Source organism: Myotis nattereri, assembly GCF_964212035.1.
Source record: "Myotis nattereri genome assembly, chromosome: X".
Taxonomy (NCBI): domain Eukaryota; kingdom Metazoa; phylum Chordata; class Mammalia; order Chiroptera; family Vespertilionidae; genus Myotis; species Myotis nattereri.
This window is the reverse complement of record NC_138078.1, coordinates 23,329,364-23,352,623: the sequence shown is the minus strand read 5'-3', so window position 1 is coordinate 23,352,623 and position 23,260 is coordinate 23,329,364. Positions and strand designations below refer to the sequence as shown.

Here is a 23,260-nt window from a genome sequence, read left to right as displayed (position 1 = left end):
TTGATCCCCAGTGTGGAGTGTGCAGGAGGCAGCCAATCAATGATTCTCTCTCATCTCTCATCATTGATGTTTCTACCTCTCTCCCTCTCCCTTCCTCTCTAAAATTAGTTAAAATATATTTTTAAGTATTCATTGTTTATTTGAAATTCAAATTTAAATGGGCATCCTGGTTTTGTTTTTTTAATCTGCCAACCCAAGTCATAAGTACCCAAGGCATAAGTAACTCCTATTCCCCACACATTGTCAAGCTTGGGTCAATATCTCTCCTTTCCATGAGTTACCCATTATGGCCTTTGCCAATTTAACCATTAATACACAACTCAAAGGCTCCTCTGTGAAATCGCCCTTTCCTCACTGCCACTTGTCTCTATCTTATGCCTTCAGAGTGCTTTATGTTGGTCTTCATTAAAGTACTCATTACTTGGTAATTTAATTATGTGGTTAAATGTCTTTCTTTTCTTCCTGAATAAGTGCTCATTGAAGGAAGGAATGCTTTACCTAGCACACTCCTCTGGTATATGAAAGGCTCTACATAATTTTAACTGTTAATCAATCTAACAGTTTATTTAAATAATTAAAAACAATTTCAGAACTTGTTTTATTTAATTTTTGCTTGACCTATGAAAAATAGATTAATGCAATTTGGTATCCTGAATAACTTATATAGAAGTAATGATTTTAAAAAATGACTTCAAGTTCATAGTTCTGATTCCAGCTTCAGTTTCTACAGACATTAGAAGAAAAATTACAGTATCTATTGGTTTGGAGTCTTATCACAATGAAAATATAAAAATGTTAGTCCAACAGAGGTGCTCTAAACAGCAAGCTGTATTTGTGTGTCTCAGAAGGGTATCTACTTGCCCGGCCGGCATGGCTCAGTGGCTGAGCATCAACCTATGAACCAGAAGGTCACAGTTCAATTCCTGGTCAGGGCACATGCCCGGGTTGTGGTCTCAATCCCCAGTATGGGGCGTGCAGGAGGCAGCCAGCCAATCAATGATTCTCTCTCATCACTGATATTTCTCTCTCTCCCTCTCCCTTCCTCTCTAAAATCAATTAAAAATATATATTTTAAAAAAGAATATCTACTTTTGAGGCAGCCTCAAGAGCAGCGGTTCTCAACCTGTGGGTTGCAACCCCTTTGGGGGTTGAATGACCCTTTCACAGGGGTTGCCTAAGACCATCGGAAAACACATATATAATTACATATTGTTGTTGTGATTAATCACTATGCTTTAATTATGTTCAATTTGTAGCAATGAAATTGGGGGTCACCAAAACATGAGGAACTGTATTAAAGGGTTGTGGCATTAGGAAGTTGAGAACCACTGCTCTAGAGAATGAATCAGGAATAAATTAGGAGCAAGTTCTGTGTTTGTCTTTCAAAGGAGTGTTTCTTTCTCTTTAAATTCACAAACACTGTCCTGATGCCCCCCAATTTATGTCCTCTTCTGTGTCTCAGGACTTGTACTGTGGATTTCCCTAACCTGAAACTGAAAGTGGTGGCTTTCAAGGCCTGAGAGTGACTGTGTCTCAGCTCTCTCTTGAAAACCAGAGCCTAAAAGTTTGCCATATCATCAGGCATGTAGCTGCAACCATAGTCAGGAGATGCACCTCTTGTACCAGCAAAGCCCTTGGTCTGGACAAAATGATTAGCCATTTGGTATCAGTCATCACACTAGGTCCATGACACAGGTTATCTGGCAGGCATCCTGTCTTTGGAGGAAAGATGTTTAAATCCTGTAAATAAATTACTAAAACACCATAGCACTCGACTGTATTTAGCATGGATCCAAAATGGCTTGGTTATGCTCTATTATATTGTTCACTATCTTACTGTGAGGAAAATTAAGTTTACATCTGTTTAGGGTGACAAGGTAGCCCATTGTCATAGGATTTTCCACATTTTAGGCCCATGTCACAGGCTCCTAATAAACCCTCAGAGACATCTTTTTTGTTCCCATACATCCAGGTGTCAGGCCGACACAGTCTGTGTCTCCTTTAGACTCAGTGACACACTTGTCTCTGTTCTCTGCCAGAGATGAAATTTAGTCACAGACCATTCAAGCTAGAGAAGGCACCTCAGAGCTAGTCCAATCCAATCTCTGCATTTTTCAGTTGAGAAAATGGAATTCCAATGATATTCATTGGACAATCCCAGGTGATACAAACAGAAGCAAAGGTGATGTTAGAACCAAGGTCCCTTGGCTTCCAGTCCTCTATTATCAACACGCCCTCTCTATGCAGTATTGATTCAAATCCCCTTGCTTTGATTTCCTTTTCCCTGCCAGAAGCCTCTCTCTCTGTCCCTGGGTTATGCTGCTCAGCTCTACTGCAGAGGACGCCACCACAAGGCTTCCTCATCTGAGACCTAGGAATGGACCCCACGTCTGTATCTCCCTCCTTTTTCCTGACTCTTATGTAACAGTAATATTACCCATTAGTAGCTATTCCTTGGTTCAGGAAAGAATATAGTTGCATGGTATGCAGTCTGGGTACCCAAAAAGGTGGACAGCAGTGATGTGCAAATGAAGCTGCACAGCTCTGGCTTGTAGGAACAGCGTGTTTGGGAGACCATCGCAGAGGCCTTAGCATGAGAGTGCAATTAAACATGGAAGACAGAGAATAAGAAGATGGAATTAACACATGAGGTTGCTTCACCCCAATGAGTATAGGAAACATTTTGGGAACAGCTGGATACATCTGAGACAAGCTAATAATTTGACGTTCCTTCAGAGCACTTGCTTAAAATATTTCTTTGGCATTTATTTAGTAGAGGGAAGAAGATAATTGATTTTTTATTTATTAAAACTTTACCTTTTACTTTCTATTCAAAGAAGGAAATTAGTAGATGTACTAAAAGTCACATGCCTTTTTTACATATATGGATTTTCTTTTTTATACTTTTCTGTCATTTCTAGATGCATAGCATTGTTATATACCAGTGCTGTTCAATAGGAATATAATGTAAGTCACATATATTGTTTTGAATGTTCTATTACCACATTAAATAATAAAAATAAATAGGTGAAATTAATCTTAATAATATATTTCATTTTTTCAATGTATCTAAAATGATATCGCTTTGCCCTGGCCTGTTTGCCTCAGTGGATAGAGCATCGGCCTGTGGACTGAAGGGTCCCAGGTTCAGTTCCAGCCAAGGGCACATACCTGGGTTGCAGGCTCAATCCCCAGTAGGGGCCATGCAGGAGGCAGCCTATCAATGATTCTTTCCCATCATTGATGTTTCTATCTCTCTCTCCCCCTCTTCTTTCCTTTCTGAAATCAATAAAGAAATATATTAAAAATAAAAAAAATAAAATGATATAGCTTTGATATTTTGATGAGTATGAGATTGTTAAGATATTTTGCAATCTTTTGTTGTACTAAGTCTTTTAAATCCACTGTGTATTTTATACTTACTACCTATCAATTTCAAATAGATGCATTTTAGGTGCTTCAGAGCCACATGTAGCTATTGGCAAGCATGTTGATCACTGAAGTTCAGTGCTCATCAAGGCTAAGAGTAATTTACAACATATAATAACAATATTTTTAATTTTTATTTTTCTGGCTTTTATGTTGGTACACCATTTCCATTTTTAAGTTCTTTGTTCTATTTTCTTTTGCTTTTTTATGAATTGTACAACTTCTGAGAAAGCAAATGAAAGGATTTTAAAATTAAATAATACAGATAATTTGATCTTGCTCAACATTTACCACTTGTAATATTCAGGTTCCAAATTTTCACTGACTGCCATTACAGGCTTCAGCTAGCTGGTCCCAGGTGGGTGGCCAACCAAACCAGACATCTGTACATACTGGCCACAAAATTCCTCAACAATAAACAGGCCAGGAAGATTGTGGATTTTTAAAAATTTTCCAATGGAGGTGGCTGTCTTGTGGGTAGTCCAAGTTACCTGAGGAGTTTGCTAAGAAGACATGAATTAATGGATACTACAATTAAAGGTTTTTTTTCTCATACATTGAACCCCAGACACCACCTCACCAATCAACTCTTTAAAGCAGCTCTGGGACCCAGACAGGGAAAAGATTTAGAAGGACTGGAGGTTGAACCACAACTCCTTGGTTATCTAGAGCAGGAGTCAGCAAACTCTGTAAAGGTGTAGATAGTCAATATTATAGGGTTTGCAGGTCAGAAGGTCTCAGCAGCAACTACTCAATACTGCCTGTATAGTGCAAAAAGGGTCGTAGGAAACATGTAAATGAATGGGCATGACTATGCTCCAGTAATACTTTATTCACAACATGCATATGAATTTGTTATGCTGTGAATAAATTTCACATAAATTTTATTATTAAATGTCTTTTGGATTTTTTGTCAATTACTTAATATCTAATCTAATAAAAGAGAAACATGCAAGTTGACTGCACCTCCGCTATGCCCCAAGCCATGCCCACCAGCCAGTCAGAAAGACTATATGCAAATTAACCCAACCAAGATGGCAGCCAGCAGCCATGGAGCTGGAGCAAGCAGGAGGGTTGGTTGCCCCGGCAATGGAGGAAGCCAAGCTTCCCACCTGCCCTGCCGGCCCTGATCTCTGCTCAAGGCAACAACGTTTCAATTATAGAAGATAAATAAATCCCAGATACCTGCTTCCAGCCAGCCTCCACTGGGAGCTTGAGTAGCTGGGGGTTGTGGACAGCCTGAAAATGGCCATCAGCCCCTCACCCAGGCTGACTAGGCACCCCAGGGGGGATCCCTATCCTGAAGGGACTGTGGTCAGCCTGCAAACAGCCATCAGCCCCTCACCCAGCCTGACTAGGCACCCAGGGGGGACCCCTATCCTGATGGGGCTGTGGCCAGCCTGCAAATAGCCATCAGCCCCTCCCCAGGCTGGCCAGGCACCCCAGCGGGACTCCCACCCTGATCTGGGACACCCTTCAGGGCAAACCAGCCGGCCCCCACAAAAGCACCAGGCCTCTATCCTATATAATAATAGGATAATATGAAAATTGACCCTAACAGCAGAACGACTGGGAATCAATGGTCACTATGACACACACTAACCACCAGGGGGCAGATGTTCAATGCAGGAACTTCCCCCTGGTGGTCGGTGCACTCCCACAGGGGGAGCTCTGCTCAGTCACAAGCCAGGCTGATGGCTCCCAGTACAGCAGTGGTGATGGGAGCCTCCCCTGCCTCCTCAGCAGCACTAAGGATGTCCGACTGCAGCTTAGGCCTGCTCCCTGCTGTCAAGTGTACATCACCTGAGGGCTCCTGGGCTGCCAGAGGGATGTCTGACTGCCAGCTTAGGCCCAATCCCCCAGAGACCGGGCCTAAGCCAGCAGGTGGTCATCCCCTGAGGGGGTCCCAGACTTTGAGAGGGCACATGCCAGGCTGAGGGACACCCACGGGTGCACAAATTGTTGTGCACCAGGCCTCTAGTATAAAATAAAATTCCTAGCTATCAGATTATACAAAAACAGGGTGTGGCTGGATTTGAACCATGAGCCATAGTTTGCTTTCCTCTGCCCTAGACTCTTCTTGAAATGGGCTTATGGCAGCATTCCTGGCAGAAAACTAAATCGATAGATGGTGACTTCTACCTGGATTTTTTATTTTTTCAAAAGAAATCAAATATTATAATCTTCTTCAAATTTCTTTCTGTGCTCATTTCTGGCTAGCATGAAGAGACCCACCCATCTTTGAGTTTTATGCCCTTTCCTCATATTGTGAGTACATCTAGTAAAGCTTCCACTTAACAATTGCTAGTGGTATGTCCTCCCATTGTTGTGTTCAAAACCAATAAACACCCTCCCTACACATCACCTTTTCCAGGAGTTGGTATTCTATATCGTATTATTATTATTACTTTCTTTTTCAGTGAAATTGAAATTCCCAGGGACATTGATTTCCTTTATTGTTACGCATCTTTCACTAAGTGGGTAATACAATATGCATTTATTTCATAGTATAAATGACAATAATGCATCAATTTGCTACAGTATAGACCAGTGATGGCGAACCTATGACACGCGTCAGAGGTGACATGCGAACTCATTTTTTTGGTTGATTTTTCTTTGTTAAATGACATTTAAATATATAAAATAAATATAAAAAATATAAGCCTTTGTTTTACTATGGTTACAAATATCAAAACAATTCTATATGTGACATGGCACCAGAGTTAAGTTAGGGTTTTTCAAAATGCTGACACGCCGAACTCAAAAAGGTTCGCCATCACTGGTATAGACTGTTACACAAAAATTACAAATGTGAATTTTGCAGATTCTGTCATTTGTTTCAAAATACTAAAATCTTGATGAATTTATTCAGATGAGAGCAAAGAAATAGGATTCCAACAAGCATTTTGATTTTTTTCTGTTCTGTTTATTTTGTTTTCTAGATTCCACATATAAGTAAAATCATAAGGTATATGTCTTTCTTTGACTTATTACACTCAGCACAATAGCCTCTAGGTCTATCCATGTTGTTGCAGATGGCAAGATTTCATCCTTTTTTATGGCTGAATCATATCCCATTGTATATATGCATCACTTCTTCTTTATCCACTTATCTATTGGTGAACACTTAGGTCATTTCCATACCTTGACTATTGTAAAAAATGCTGCACTGAACATATGAGTATATATGTCTTTTCAATTAGTGTTTTGGGTTTCTTCAAATAAGTACCCAAAGTGGAAAAAAATGATTTTCTTTCTATTAGGGAATTAGTTTTGGAAAACAACATACTTTCTAGCCAGAAAATGTTGAGCTTAAGAGCAGCAATTCATTGTCATGTCAATAAAACTTTCAAATTTGTGTATGTATTTGAACATTCCTTGAAATTACTTTCTAAAGTATTTTGTTCTGCTTTAAAAATAATTCATGAATATATATATATATATAAAATTCATGAATATATATATATATATAATTTATTTCAGAGAGGAAGAGAGTGGGAGGGAGAGAGATAGAAACGCCAATGATGAGAGGTGAGAGGTAATCATTTATCACCTGCCTTCTGCATGCTCCCCACTGGGGATCAAGCTGGAAACCCAGGCATGTACCCTTACCAGGACCTAAAATATGACCTCCTGATTCATAATTCAATGCTCAACCACTGGGCCACACCAGCCAGGCAATAAGTTTTTTAGAGAAATCAATTCTGAAACAAATACTGTAGTATGACTTGCAGCGCTGTCCAAGGTAATCTTTTGTAGCAATGGATATGTTCTCTGTGTTGTCTAAAACAGTGTGCCTTTTGAGCATTCGAAATGGCAAGTGCAACTGAAGGCACTTATTTTTAAATTGTACTTAATGGTAAGTAACGTTAAAGTCATATTTAAATACTTCTATAACTTAAATAGTCAAATTGTTTTTAACTGAACTTCAAAAATTGAGGCTCTGTGATCATGTAATTTTACCTTTTATTCTCTGAAGTTCATAGTCTGGAAAATAGTGATTTATATAAATGAACAAAGGAGACGAGTCTGGTTTTCAAAAATTGCTGCAGGGATGGTGTGGTCCAGTGGTTGAGTTCGATTCCCAGTCAGGGCACATGCCCAGGTTGCAGGCTCCATCCCCAGTGGGGTGGGGGTGCAGGAGGCAGCCCATCAACAGTTCTCTCTCATCATTCATGCTTCTATCTCTTTCTCCTTCTCCCTTCCTCTCTGAAATTGATTAAAATATTTTTAATTGCTACTAAAACAGCTAATTTCACCTGGCCCGTGTTGCTCAGTGGTTGCGTGCTAACCCAGGAACCAAGAGGTCATGGTTTGATACCCAGCCAGGACCCATACTTGGGTTGTGGGTTCGATCCCCTGTAGGAGGCATGCAGTAAGCAGTCAATCGGTGATATTTCTCTCTCCTCAATGTTTCTCATTCTTTATCATACTCCTTTCCTCTCTCTCTAAAAATGTCAATTAAGAAACATTTAAAACAGCTCATTTCAACTGACATCTCAAGAACTACTTTCAAAAATATTAAACTGTTATAATTTACTAGAGGCCCGGTGCACAAAAATTTGTGCACTTGGGGGGGAGGGGGGGGTCCCTCAGCCCGGCCAGTGCCCTCTCGCAGTCTGGGACCCCTCGGGAGATGATGACCTGCTGGCTTAGGCCTGCTCCCAGGTGGCAGAGGGCAGGCCCAATCCCTAGGTGCAGCCCCTGGTCGGGCTCAGAGCAGGGCCGATTGGGGAGTTGGGGCGCTGCCCCTGTCATGCACAGAGCAGGGTGGATCGGGAGGTTGCGATGCCATCCTCAGTCACGCTCAGGGTAGGGCTGATTGGGGGGTTGGGGCACTGCCCCCTGTCACACTCAAGGCAGGGTCGATGGGCAGGTTGCGGCGCCAACCCCTGTCATGCACAGAGCAGGGCCAATCAGGGGGTTGGGACACCGCCCCCTGTCACTCACAGAGCAGGGGGGTTGGGGAGCTCCCCCCTGTCACTCACAGAGTAGGGCCAATAGGGGAGTTGGGGCACCGCCCCCTGTCACACAGAGCAGGGCGGATCAGGGTGTTGGGGCACCGCCACTGTCACACTCAGGGCAGGGCCAATGGGGAGGTTATGGCTCTACCCCATCACACACAGAGCAGGGCCCGTGGGGGGGGGGTTGGGGCGCCCCACCCTGTCACACACAGAGCAGGGCTGATCAGGGGGTTGGGGCACCGCACCCTGTCACACACAGAGCCGCAGGGCAATCAGGGGGTTGGGGAGCTCCCCCCTATCAGGCACAGAGCAGGGCTGATCAGGGGATTGGGGCGCCTTCCCCTGTCACGAACAGAGCAGGACAAATAGGGAGGTTGTGGCCCCACCCCCTGTCACACACAGAGCCACAGGGCGATCAGGGGGTTTGGGCGCTGCCCCCTGTCACACTGATCCCGGTGCTGGGAGGCATATTACCCTTTTACTATATAGGATAGAGGCCTGGCACATGTGTAGGGGCTGGCTGATTTGCCCTGAAGGGTGTCCTGGATCAGGGTGGGGGTCCCCACTGGGGTGCCTGGCCAGCCTGGGTGAGGGGATGATGGCTGTTTGCAGCTGGTCACACACCCTTCAGGGTGGGGGTCCCCACTGGGGTGCCTGGCCAGTCTGGGTGAGGGGCTGAGGGCTGTTTTCAGGCTGGCGGGTGACTGAAGCTCCCAACTACTCCTTTTTTCTTTTTTATTCTGGGCCAGCTTTAGCTCTGAGGCTTGGCTCCAGGTCTTAGGCCTCCGCTGCTGAAAGCAGGTTTCTGGCCTTTGTTTACCTTCTGTATTTGAAACAATGTTGTGATCCTGCTGGCTGAAGTCCTGAGACTAAAGCAGGTTTCTGGGGTTTTGTTTAGCTTCTATGTTTGTAATATAGTTGCTTAGAGTTGCAGCTCAGAGGCCGGCAAGGCAGGCGGGGAATGTTGGAGTCCTCCGTCACTGAAGCAAGCAAGCCTCATGTTAGCTTCCAGCTGCTTGGCTTCCGGCCGCCATCTTGGCTGGAAGTTAATTTGCATATTGCCCTGATTAGCCAATGGGAAGGGTAGTGGTCGTACGCTAATTACCATGTTTCTCTTTTATTAGACAGGATTATGATTCCTGTTGCTTAGGTAAACTTAGGTAAACAGATCCTGGCTTAGTTTTCTTGAATTTTGACCAAACAAAACAAATGAACAAAACAAACATACATGACCCCAAAAAAACAATGTTTCCTAAGAATCCAAAGGACCTTTCTCTGTATTGGTCAGTCTGCTGCTAAGATCCTTTAAGCAAATAGGAACAAAGACTCCTGATGGGAGAGTGTGAGAATAAAATAGCTTTTTCCTTGTTTTAGAATGACTATGGGCTGTAAGAGAGCAAAAGAGGAAAGCATGGGGTTAATTTGTAACAACACAGTCTGTGGAGTGTGTATGTATCATATAAAATTACATTTTAACGTCTTTGTGAGTTTTATTGTCCTCAGGGTTTAAACAGTATGTGATCAAAATCACATCATGTAGTAAAGAGTGTGTGGGTAGGTGGATAGTTAGGTGGGTGTAAATCCCAATAAAACCCATTATAGAAGATAAATGATAGCTATTGAAGTTTGGGCAAATCAATTTCCCCAATTCATTTTATTTGTCCCTTGCTGGGAGCCGGTCCATGCTTGCTGTTTCAAGGGACCTGGCATATATGGCATACTGTTCTTAATATGTTTGCTCACCTTCTTGGCACTATGTGTTTTAACCAAGGTCTCTGAGAAAGGTTGTTTCCCCAGGTAGGGATTTTCCCCTGAAGTTAGGGAGGGAATAAAACCTCTTAACTAAGTGCCAGGCGGGTAATTAATCACTTTAACTACGAACAATCATGCTTAAGCTACATAATCTTTACTCCCTGGAATGTAGATAAGAAACGCCCTAACCTTTGTAATAGAGATTGATAGGATTGAATCAACTGGTATAAATACAGATGTAACAAGACAGAAAGAGACAGAACTTAGAAGACAGAACCAAGAGAGACAGAACCTACACACAGAACCTAGAGACAGAACCTAGCGAGAGAACATGGCTGAAGAACCTAGAGACAGAACCTGGCTACAGAACCTGGATAGAACATGGCAAGAGAACCTGACTAGAACCTGGTGACTGAACCTGGCTGGAGAACCTGGACAGAACCTGGCTGGAGAACCTAGCAAGGGAACATGGCTACAGAACCTGGCTGGAGAACCTAGCAAGAGAACATGGACACAGAACCTGGCTGGAGATCCTAACCAGAACTTCGCTGGAGATCCAGACCAGAACTTGGCTGGAGATCCTGGCTAGAGATCCTGGCTAGGCTGCTGATCAACTGAACGCTGTCTCTGTGTCATTCCTTCTTCGCCGACTCCGTCCCCGCCTTTGGGAACCCCTGGACCTGCTGGGGTTGGACCCCGGCAGTCCCTCTAGGAGCCCTTATAGGGCTTGTTACCTAATTTCAGGATAGGTTTGAATCAAGGTAAATAGTCAAAAACATTTTCAATTAACTATGTGTAATATTAATGATTATTTTTACCATGGAGTTAGTTGCTTATACTGCAAACTAATGAATTAATGAACAAGAATACTAATCTTGAACACCAAGGTTTATTTAAAAGCCAATATGGATTTAGTGTGGTAATAAGGGCTGAGTTCTCCAAGGACTGCAAACCTGTTTATTGTACATCAAATTTTACTGACTTTGAAATCTCCCTAGAAATATTCATTTATCTCACCATGTATTATGCATTTCAGATCTTTAGCAACAATAACAAAATTCAGATGCGGTAATGAAGTGGTTGTGCAATGAAACTAATATACACTGTGATTTCATACAGGAGACTTAGACTTCACTAGTGTATTCACTTAAAACTGGAAGCAATGTAGGAAATATAAATCTTTAAACATTGTAAGTAATGATCACATGCTGTAAAGAGAAAATCCACTTACTTTTCAAGCATAATCCTAATTAGTTATGCCATTGGAGGGTGACTGTCCTAAAAATGAATTGTAATTGGTCATATGAAAATTGTTATGGATTTATAATTTTTAAATGGCTGGTGGCATGTAATCATAATGTGTGTTTTTTTTTTTTCAGTTTTATGGTCATTATTCTTTTATTAAATTACCAGAGGGAAAGAAAATAAATGACCTCCTACTGAGGGATATTTTACCATGAGACCAGTTATTTAAAAAAAGAGTATTGTGCCTAAGAATATATCTTTCTGAAGTTCTGGTTCTCTAGTAGTTTTAATTTACTGAGATTGAAAAATATGCAAGGTGAAATGAGGTCTCCAAATATTTCATACCACACATATTTTATCCAAAGGAAGATAATGGTCTACTTAAATAATTTAATCAGCATTGCTAAATTTGGGGAGGTTTTTTTTTTTAAAAAAAATCTTTGGTTGATGGCAAGAAAGTATTTGTTTAAAATGCATTCAGAGTTATCATTATTTATCATTTTTCAAGGTGGAAGGATGTTGGCATTGAAGGTTATACTTAGCCACACAACAGGCAACTTGAATCAACTAAAAAGGCAATAGACTTATAGATACTATATAGGACAGTGGCCGGAAGAAAAATACTTACTGGGTAAATGATAACTGAATTAATTGCATGTGCAATATTCTTGCCAGTGCTTTAATTAAGGTGTAGCCAGAATTGCTTCTAGCTCCAGAATCCATGACATCAACATAACAACAACAAAAAATGTCAAGAATTGAGTCTTCTACCTGTGTTGTTAGTTTTCTTTTTTAAGAAATATATTTTTATTGATTTCAGAGAGGAAGGAGAGGGAGAGAAAGATAGAAACATCAATGATGAGAATCATCAATTGGATGCCTCCTGCATGCCCCCACTGGGGATCAAGTCCACAACCTGGGTATGTGCCCTGACCAGAATCAAATGGTGACCTCTTGGTTCATGGGTCTACTCTCTACCACTGAACAACACCAGCTGGACTTGGTAGTTTTCTTGACTGACCAGATCCTACTATGTTCTTCTAATCACATTTAACCAGTCCAGCTGTCAGACAAGAACTGTTCTTACTGTTCTATTGAGCTTGGGCATTCACAAATAGGCTAAAACAAGAACCAGAGCTAAAAATGCAACATATGTGAGAACATAAGTACTCTGAAGAGAGTTCTGCTTTTAATCCTCAACTTTATTTTCTCTCTTCTCTGTTCTATTAGTAAATGATTGGTTACTTTGTGTGACTGTTCATAAGAAAAAGTCGTAAGGGTATACAAAGTTGTAAAATTCAATTGTGGCTGAATGTATATGGCGTGGCGTGTGTGTGTACGTGCACATGTGTACATGCACTTTCAAGCTTTTAGAGAGAGGCACAGGAAGAAGATACAAGTTGAATGAAAATAGTTAAAATGAAGAAAAAAAATAACACTTGACAAGGTCTGTTGGAGTAGCACAGATATAAATGCTACAGAGTTTATTAGAAAGAATAATTATTTCCATCCGAGGGATCAGGCAATTTTCTTTCAGGATGTGGCACTATCATTACCCAAAACATGAAGGATAGCGAAGGTTTTTTTATGTGTTAATTAAGAAAGGAAGTCTTTTATTCAAGGAAATGAAGACCTTTCAATGGCAAAGTAGACAATGACAGGGGAACAGAAGGAAGAAAAGTCGAGGGTCATACCAGGAACAATTAGGTCACTGTTTTGAATAAAATGGAAGTTTGTTATAAAAAAGATGTGGAGAATAATAGATAAAGTCAGATTATTGAGAGCTTGTTTTTTAAAGGCAGGTTAAAGAATTTGGAAACAATTGGGAATCAGTCATATGATTTAAGCAAGAAAATAAAACAAGTGAATATTTGGGAAGTTGAATTTAGTAGTTGCAACGACAATAGGGCTTTATCATCCCACATACATTCAAAGTTATGGAGAAAGTATAGTAAAATCCAATCAGTACCTAAAGGAGTTTATTCATGGAAATGCTGTGAAAGAAAGTGGACTTGCTTGTGTACTCATATGCTTTCTCAAAATGGTACAGCTAAAATTAGGGATGAGAGACAAAATGGTACAATGGTTAAGAGCATGAGCTTCTAAGGTTGGCATCTTGGGTTCAAATTCTAGCTCAGTTACCATGATTGGTTGTGTGAATTTGGGCAAGTCACTTAGCCTCTCTGAGTCCGCTTTTCATATGTAATATGGGGGCAATAATGATACCTACATAATAGGGTTGTTATTAAATGTTCATATATTAAAAAACACTTAAAATAATGCTTGGCATATTATAAGTACTACACAAATATTCTGTTTCCAGAGAAGGAGTATACATGCCATTTTCATATTATAAGTAGTAAATATTCATTGCAGAAAAATTAAAAGCACAACTAAGAAAAGGTGGCCCATAACTCAAAAATTGCAGCTTTAAAACTTTTGGTAAATTATACATTTTTTCCTATTGCTAAATATACATCTAGATCACCTTTTAAATAGCCACAGTGTATTTCATTGAATGAATGTTCCATAATTGCTCATCCATACCATTTTGGTTAGCATGTTTTGCTTTTATAAATGAGGCTGTAACAAACATTCTTGGAGTTTAATATTTGTACACATCATTATTGCATTAACAAATTATTAGAGGTAGAATTTCTGGTATAAATGTGAAACTGTTTATTTTTTTAAGCAATCACCTTTCACAGTCTAAAGAAATCTGGCCTCTGGTCCTAGATTATCTGGATAGTCGCCTCAACTCATCACTCCTCATAGCTATAAAACCCCAAGAACTATTACTTATTTCTAGAATCTGTTACATTATCATTCCCATGAAAAACTACTGTACAACTTTTTCATTATTATTATTTTATTTTTTGTCTAGGGCCTCTGGCCATTGAATGGGGAGAAGGGGAAGGGAAGGGGGAGGATAAAAGGTAGGGGAAAGAGGAGGGGGCAGGAGGCATAAGGAGCTGCAGGGTCCTTAGACCAGTCCCAGGCCTTGCCCTCCACGCTGGCCACAGTCACTGAAGCAGCAGCAGCACACGCAGCATCCGGCCTGTGGTGGTCCCAGCCTTCAGGCTGTCTGCAGGGGTCGGGGCCCTGTTACACAGCTCACCATAGTGGCAGGTGGAGATGAGCTGGTAGGTGAGGGGCTCTTCAGGGTGCTCGTAGGGAGTGGACAGCATGCAGCCTTTGTTGTTGCCAGGGCAGGTCAAGGACTCGGTCAGATCGTAGAAGATGCGGTCCTTGATGCCTCTTGTACCCAGGTGCGGAGCCATCACCAGGAGCAGTACCCAGCCAAGGACCATGGGGGCCTGGTGGCGGTGGGCCTCCCGGAACTGCTGAATGACACTCTGCACGCCCAGGAGACTTCTGCCCCTGGATCTGGCCTCCCGGGGTCAGCACTTGGAATGTCCTTGGTCCCCAGCGCTCCGTGACCCTCTCAGGGGCTTCTTCCTGACCACGGCTCCCGAGTCCCGGGGTCTCTGAAGCTTCCCCGGGACAGAGACAGCCAGTGGCTGCTGCCCCATGAGAGTGTTTGTGGAGCGGAATGGGGTGACCTCACAGACCCCTCAGGGTTCCACTGGCCACTGTGGGGTGAAGTCATGGGTGGGGGAGGGGTGTCACAATCTCTGTGGTAACTTTGGAAAAGGCCAAAATATATTAACATTTAAATTAAAAATGATTAATTGGTAACCACCCCCAAAATCATGGCTAATAATTTGGTGCAGGTATTTCTATTTATTTTTTTAAATGTGTATATTTAAGTGTAGATATTTAATAGTAAAATATACACAGAAAATCAAAGACAATTTATGTTTGGTATGTGCTTTCTTATTAATATGTCATGAATATTTTTCAACGAATAGAATATTTTTCATGATAGGTATGTTCATGGATGCCAAGAATTCCATTATATGAATGCAATTTATTCTACTTGAGGGTTTTTGTTTCAGTTTTTCACTGGTATAAGTGACAGAATTGATTGAGATTTCTTGTCATATGTCTCTATGTATATTTCTAATATTCCCCTAGGAAAATTTATAGATGTAAAATTTTTTGGTTGAAAGGAATGAATATATTTAAAGTTTTAAAATGTTTTCATGTAATCTTTTAAATTGAAGGATAAGAGATGCATATTGAAGTGCACAAATCATAAGAAGTTGATGGATTATTTAAAAGTTAGCATACCCATGCTTCTAATATGCAGATCAATAATTAGAATATTAGCCCAGGAGCCTCTCTCACGCTCCTTCCTAGTTATTAACCCTTTCCAAGCTATTGCCCTTATCCAAAGATAAGCACTCTTCTGAACTTTAACATCTATATTAGTTTTATCTGCCATTGAAATTAATATGAGTGGGATCATAGAATATATGCCCTTATGTTTTTTTTCTCCTATTCAACATTACTTTTGTGAGATTTTTCTATGATAGTGCCTGAGTCATAGTCTTGTTAATTTATTCTCTTTACACTATTCCATTGTGTGGATATGCCACAGTTTACCCAGTCTACTGTTGGTATCCATTTGGGTTATGTCTATTATGAATAATGCTGTTATGATATGCATGTCCTTTTCTGCATATCTGTAACCATTTATTGGAATCATTCACTCCTCACTTAACTAAAGTGGCACCATTATCACAAATTAAGTAAATATTATAGTCTATTTGTTTTCACAGCAATATCATACAGAATTAATAATAATAAATGATGATATCTGGTTGTAAGCATCCTATTTTTTCCCCAAGGCTAAAGATACTAAGTATACAAATACATTTTATTTTATATTTTATTTTTCAGTTACAGTTTACCTTCAATATCATTGTGTTTTAATTACAGATGTATAGCAAAGTGGTTAGAAAACCATGTATTTTAACAGAGTGGTCCCCTGCCCCCCCCCCCCAACTGCTTCAAGTGCCTGCTGGCCCCACTTATACTCATCCCAATATTACTGACTATATTCCCTGTGCGTTTAAACCTTGTTATTCTTCAAGATTGCCTTGAATATTCTTGGCTCTTTGGATTTCCATATAAATCTTAGAGCTGTCATATCAATTTTATTAAAAACTAACTGTTGCTATTTTGATTGAGATTGCATTGAATTATCAAATTATTTGAAAAGAACTGATATCTTTGCAATATTGGATCTTCCAATATGTTCCTTCAATTGGTTTCTTCCAATAGAGGAACAAGGTATCCTCCTATATAATAAAAGCGTAATATGCTAAGTGTCTGATGGATTGGTGGACCGCTAGACCAGTTACTGTGATGCACACTGACTGCCAGGGGGCAGATGCTCCAACTGATAGGTTAGCTTGTTTCTGGGGTCTGGCATATCGGGACTGAGCAAGAGGGCTGGACATGCCCTGGAGCCCTCGAGTGGTCCCTACCCAGCTGGCCGGCCCCGATCACCAGCCAGGCTGACCCCACCCGTGCATGAATTCGTGCACCGGGCCTCTAGTATTCCTATATTTGTTTAGTTGTCCCTTAATCTCTCAGTAATGTTTCTAGTTTTTCACATAGAAGTCTTGCTTTTTGTTTTGAATTATCAAATTACTTCCTACAAATATAACTTATGTTCCAACAACCATCATAAGACTGCTTATTTTTCAGAACTTTGACAAATACCTTATATAAAAGAAAATATAATAGGCAAATGATGACATATCATTGCTGTTTAAATTTGCATTTTGTTGATTACTTAGTGATTGGACTTTTCTCTTGTTTATTGGTTGTTTGCATTTTGTGTCAAATTCCTGTTTACATTCTTTATCCAGTTTTCCCATATATCCTCCATCTCTCTTCATTTATTGAATGTTCTTTTTACGTGTAACAATGTTACCCTTTGATAGGTGCTGTAAATATTTCCAGTTGTCATTTGCTTTTAATTCTGCTACTTGGACTTAATTTCTAAAAGAATAACACAAACATTATATTTAATAGTTTATTTACATTTCTTTCTACTTCTAAAGGGCTTCCCCATGCCAGTATTTTATTCTAGTTCTGTTATTAATGTTTTTTAATCCTCTCCAAAGGATATGTTTTTATTGATTTTTAGAGAGAGAGCAAGGGAGAGAGAGAGAGAGGAGAGAGAGAGAGAGAGAACGGGGATCAAACCCACAATCTAGGTATGTGCCCTGACTGGCAATCAAACTTTCATACTTTTGGTGTATGGAATGATGCTCCAACAAGCTGAACTATCCAGGCAGGGCTGTTATCATTATTATTATTTTTAAATATATTTTTATTGATTTCAGAGAGGAAAAGAGAGGGAGAGAGAGATAGAAACATCAATGGCCAGGCCAGGGATGTTATTATTAATATTTTACACTTATTACTGTAATTTCTCTAGAATATCTTTGGTGTAAAATAAGAAGTCAGTATTTAATATATGTTTATTTCTAAGACAAACAGCTCTGCTTATCCTAATGATAAAATTTCTACACATTTGGAAATAAAAATTCAGAAATTGAAAGGAATAGAAACTAATCTTGTGTGAAATTAGGTCAAGACTCAGTTAGATACTAAATTAACACATAAGGAAACTGAATGTTTTTAATTGTTTTCTTTCACCACAGGGGATATGTTTTATGAAGAGCATGATTTTATAATACTTAAAAAGATTATTGGAAAGAAATAATACATTTTACTAGTTAAGTGATTTACATTAGTATTTTGATAAGAATATGAAGTAGTAAATATAATAGTAAATTGTTTTAAAACATTTAGAAACTGTCATAAATCTTACTCAGTCTAAATCATAAACTTCACATCTGCTATTTTTTTCCATGAAATATGTAGGAGAATAAATCAATTCCTGAATACTGTTTTGAATAGGGTGGGGGAGCACAAAAGTCATGTTAGATGATCTCAAATTCCACCTTACCATTAATTAAGTGATATTATCATAAGAAAATAATCATAGGATTTTTGTCCATCAGCGTGGCTCAGTGGTTGAGTGTCGACTTATGAACCAGGAGGTCGTGTTGCGATTTCTGGTCAGGGTACATGCCCGGGTTGCAGGCTCGATCCCCAGTGGTCTTGCAGGAGGCAGCTGATTAATGATTCTCTCTATCATTGATGTTTCTCTCTCTCTCCCTTCCTCTCTGAAATCAATAATGATATATTTAAAATAATCTTATCTAATAATAGACAAATAGGGTAACTAACCATACCTCCATTATGCTTCCCATTGGCTAATCAGGGAGATATGCAAATTAACTGCCAACCAAGATGTTGGCTGGCAGCCATGCAGCTGAAGCGAACAGGAGGCTTGCTTGCTCCAGTGATGGAGGAAGCCAAGGCTCCCTGCCTGCCTTGGCCCCACTCTGAGCTCCAGAAGCAACAGCTCCAAAAGCAACAATGTTTCAATTATAGAAGCTAAACAAACCCCAGATACCTGCTTTCAGCCAGCTGGGGCCTCAGAGCTGGAGCCAGCTCTCAGCTCCAGTGACAGCCATAGAAGGTAAATAAATCCCAGAATAAAAAGAAAAAGAAAAAGAGGAGAGTCTGGGAGCTTAAGTCACCCACCAGCCTGAAAACGGCCCTCAGCACCTCACCCAGACTGGCCAGGCACCTCAGTGGGGACCCCCACCCTGAAGGGGGTGTGACCAGTTGCAAACAGCCATCAGCCCCTCATCCAGGCTGGCCAGGCACCCCAGCGGGACCGCCACCCTGATCCAGGACACCCTTCAGGGCAAACCAGCCGGGCCCCACCTGTGCACCAGGCCTCTGTCCTATATAGTAAAAGGGTAATATGCAAACTGACCCTAACAGCAGCAAAACTGGGAATGACTGGTCACTATGACACACACTGACCACCAGGGGGCAGACACTCAATGCAGGAGCTGCCCTCTGGTGGTCAGTGTGCTCTCACAGGGGGGAGCTCTGCTCAGCCACAAGCCATACTGATGGTTGCCAGCACAGTGGTGATGGTGGGAACCTCTCCTGCCTCCTCAGCAGCGCTAAGGATGTCCGACTGCAGCTTAGGCCTGCTCCCCGCTGGCAAGTGGACATCCCCCAAGGGCTGCCGGGCTCCAGAGGGATGTCTGATTGCCAGCTTAGGCCCAATCCCCCGGGGAGCAGGCCTAAGCCAGCAGGTGGTCATCCCCCAAGGGGTCCCAGACTGCAAGAGGGCACAGGCTGGGTTGAGGGACCCCCCCCCCCGAGTGCACAAATTTTTGTGCACCAGGCCTCTAGTAATAATAATGATAATAATAATAATAATAGGATTGTTAACTGATGGCTTTAGATAAGTTATATCATATTAATAATGATTTGTTATTAAAATATATAAAGTACTAGGGGCCCGGTGCACGAAATTCGTGCACTGGGTGTGTGTGGGGGGGGAGAGTGTCCCTCAGCCCAGCCTGCCCCCTCTCACATACTGGGAGCCCTTAGGCGTTGACCCCCATCACCCTCCGATCGACTGATCGGCCCCTTGCCCAGGCCTGACGCCTCCGCCAGAGGTGTCAGGCTTGGACAGGGGACCCCCATCTCCCATCGATCACTGGCTCTGGCCCCCGCCCAGGCCTGCGGCCTCTGGCCCAGGAATCATGCCTGGGCAGGGGACCCCCATCTCCCTCTGATCGCTTGCTCCACCCCCTGCCCAAGCCTGACGCCTCTGACCCAGGCTTCAGGCCTGGGCAAGGGGACCATCATATCCCCCCAATCCCCGGCTCCGCCCCCCACCCAGGCCTGATGCCTCAACCAGAGGAGTTGACCCTCATCACCCTCCGATCACCAATCACCGGATCGGCCCCTTGACCAGGCCTGACGCCTCCGGCAGAGGTGTCAGGCCTGGGCAGGGGACCCCAGCTCCCCGCAGTTGCAGGCTCCGCCCCTGCCCAGGCCTAATGCCTCTGGCCTAGGCGTACAGCCCGGGCAGTGGGGACCTGCAGTGGCAGCGGGGGGCGCCGCGATCGTGGGCTTCGCTTTAGGCCCAGGCAAGGGACCCCTAGCTCCCGGGACTGCCAGCTTCGACCGTGTCCAGCTCCCATCGCTGGCTCCACCCCTACTTCCTGCTATCACTGGCCAGGGCGGCAAAGGCGCCTGATTCTCCGATCATGGCTGGGGGGCAGGGCAAAGGCGGCCCCAGGGCCGCCTTTGCCCTGCCCCCCAGCTCTTAGCTCCCCCCTGGGTTTCAGATCATTGTCAGTGGCAGGGGGCTTCTTCCTGCTTTCCCTTTCGCCTCCCTGCATTGTGCCTACATATGCAAATTAGCCGCCATCTTGTTGGCAGTTAACTGCCAATCTTAGTTTGCAGTTAACTGCCAATCATAGTTGGCAGTTAACTGCCAATCATAGTTGGCAGTTAATTTGCATATAGCCCTGATTAGCCAATGAAAAGGGTATCGTCGTACGCCAATTACCATTTTTCTCTTTTATTAGTGTAGATAGTTCCTCATCACTATTTTTTGGGTATGAAGAAAAGCTAGTAATTTTCTTTTCCAAATTAACTTATGTAACTGCAGAGGAAATCCATTTATTTTTTAAAAATATAGTGAAATGTCTCCCACCCCATCCACCATCTGTCCTACCCTCACCAAACAATGATTTTGGTTTCAGAAATATATCTACAAGATAAATTCCTAGAGCCCTGGTTGGTATGGTTCAGTTGGTTGGGCATCGTCTCATACACTGAAGGGTTACTGGTTCAATTCTGGGCCATGGCACATGCCCAGGTTGTGGGCTCCATCTCTGGTTAGGGGGCCCACAGGCAGCAGCCAACTGATGTTTCTCTCTCTCCCTCTCACTTTCTCTCTCTCTCTAAAACTCAATAAAAAAAAAATATATATATATATATATATATATATATATATATATATATATATTTAATCTTTATTGTTGAGATTATTACAGATTTCCCTCTTTTTCCCCCCATAGATCCCCACCACCTGATTCCCACCCCAGCCCAGGCCCTTGCCACCCTATTGTCTGTGTCCATAGGTACTGCGTACATGCATATAAGATCTTTGTCTAATCTCTTCCTGCACCCCCCACACCCCCTTCCCTCTGAGAATCATCAGTCTGTTCCATTTCATACCCCTGATTCTGTTCCATTCTCTAGTTTATTCTGTTCATCAGATTTTTATATTCATTTGATTTTTAGATTCACTTTTGGATAGATAAGTATTTGTTGTCGCTTTGTTGTTCATCATTTTTTTTATCTTTACCTTTTTCTTTTTCCTCTTCTTAAAGAATACTCTTCAGCATTTCATATAATACTGGTTTGTTGGTGATGAACTCCTTTAGCTTTTTCTTGTCTGTGAAGCTCTTTATCTGACCTTCAATTCTAAACGATAGCTTTCCTGGCTAGAGTATTCTTGGTTGCAGGTTCTTGCTATTCATCACTTTGAATATTTCTTGCCACTCCCTTCTGGCCTGCATAGTTTCTGTTGAGAAATCAGCTGACAGTTGTATGGGTACTCCCTTGTAGGTAACTGTTTTTTGTTTGTTTTTTCTTGCTGCTTTTAAGATTCTTTATCTTTTGGCCTTGGCATTTTAGTTATGATGTGTCTTGGTGTGGTCCTCTTTGGATTCCTCTTGTTTGGGGCTCTCTGTGCTTCAGAGATAAAGTTCTAGAAGTAAAAGTTATGGATCAAAGATTACATGCATTTAATAGATATTGACAAATTGTCTTCCACAAGGAATACACTAATATATACATCCCGCTGGCCATGTATGAGTCTGCATTTTCCACAACATTGGCAGCATAGTGTTTTCAGGCTTAGATTTCTGTCAGTGCATTAGATGAAATTTTCAAACCTCTCATTATGACCATGACTTACATTATTTTTGTGAGTTTCAAATCCATTTGTGTTCTGTTTTTATCAATTTTCCTTAACTTCTGTCCAATTTTCTTTTGGATTGTTGGCCTTTCTCTGGTTAGTTGGCAGAAGCTCTCTTATGTGTTAGGAATATTGGTCCCTTATTAGAGATGTAAGTCACAAATATTATTTTTATTTTGCAATTTTTCATTTGTCCTTTGACTATGTTTGTTTTTTTGCCATGCAGAAGTCTCTCTTATTATATAGTCCAATTTACTAATATTTTTGTCTGTAATTAAAGCTTCCTAACATAAAGGTTAAATTACATTTTTATGTTGTTGATTACTCTAGACATGTATTGCTTCTTACCTTTAAAAAAGAAATTAATTCTCAATTTGGAAAATGTTTTTCTTTCATTCAACAGCTATTTATTGAAAATCTAGCATATGTAGAAACCCAATTCACCCAGAAATCAAAGCTCGGTGAGGGAGACAACCGTCAATAATAAATTAAATAGTGTAAGGTAAATGCTATGGTGGGCCAAAGAGCCGCATGTGGCTCGCGAGCCACGGTTTGCTGACCACGGATCCAGAGCATTGCTCTAAAATGTTTACGTGGATTACTTATAATTCTTACAATGACCATATGAAACAGGTACTAATATTATCCTCATTCTATAGAGAAGACATTTAGAGTTAAAGAACTTGGCTAATGTGCCAAGACAGTGCTGTAACCAATAATTAAAACTAAGTAGCCTAACTCTAGACCCCACAATGTTGAACAGCATATTGTACTGCTTCCCAGATTATTTCAAATTCAACCCCAGTGTTATTCATTTATAGGGTTGTTCGGTGGATTAAACAAGATAATTAATGTGAAACTTCCAAGCATGGTGCTTGGTACATAATAAGCTCTTGATAAACATAACCTATAATCATTTTCTTAGGTTCTATTCTAATCCAAATAATTTTTTTTTACTTCTTATTCTAATCTTCTGATTCTGTTTTACTTGGTTATACTAGAGATCATAAACTATCACTCACAAAAGTGCAAGTGAAAAGGCAGAGTGTCTGGCTTATAATACAGGACACACCGT

The 23,260-nt window shown here is 41.3% G+C and overlaps 1 protein-coding gene across 2 annotated transcripts in view; it reads left to right on the top strand.

Moving 5' to 3' along the window:
* The window catches only part of DMD (dystrophin), a 2,781,977-nt gene that overhangs the window by 1,890,704 nt on the left and 868,013 nt on the right, over window positions 1-23,260 (top strand). The gene's annotated exons all lie outside the window — the stretch shown is intronic.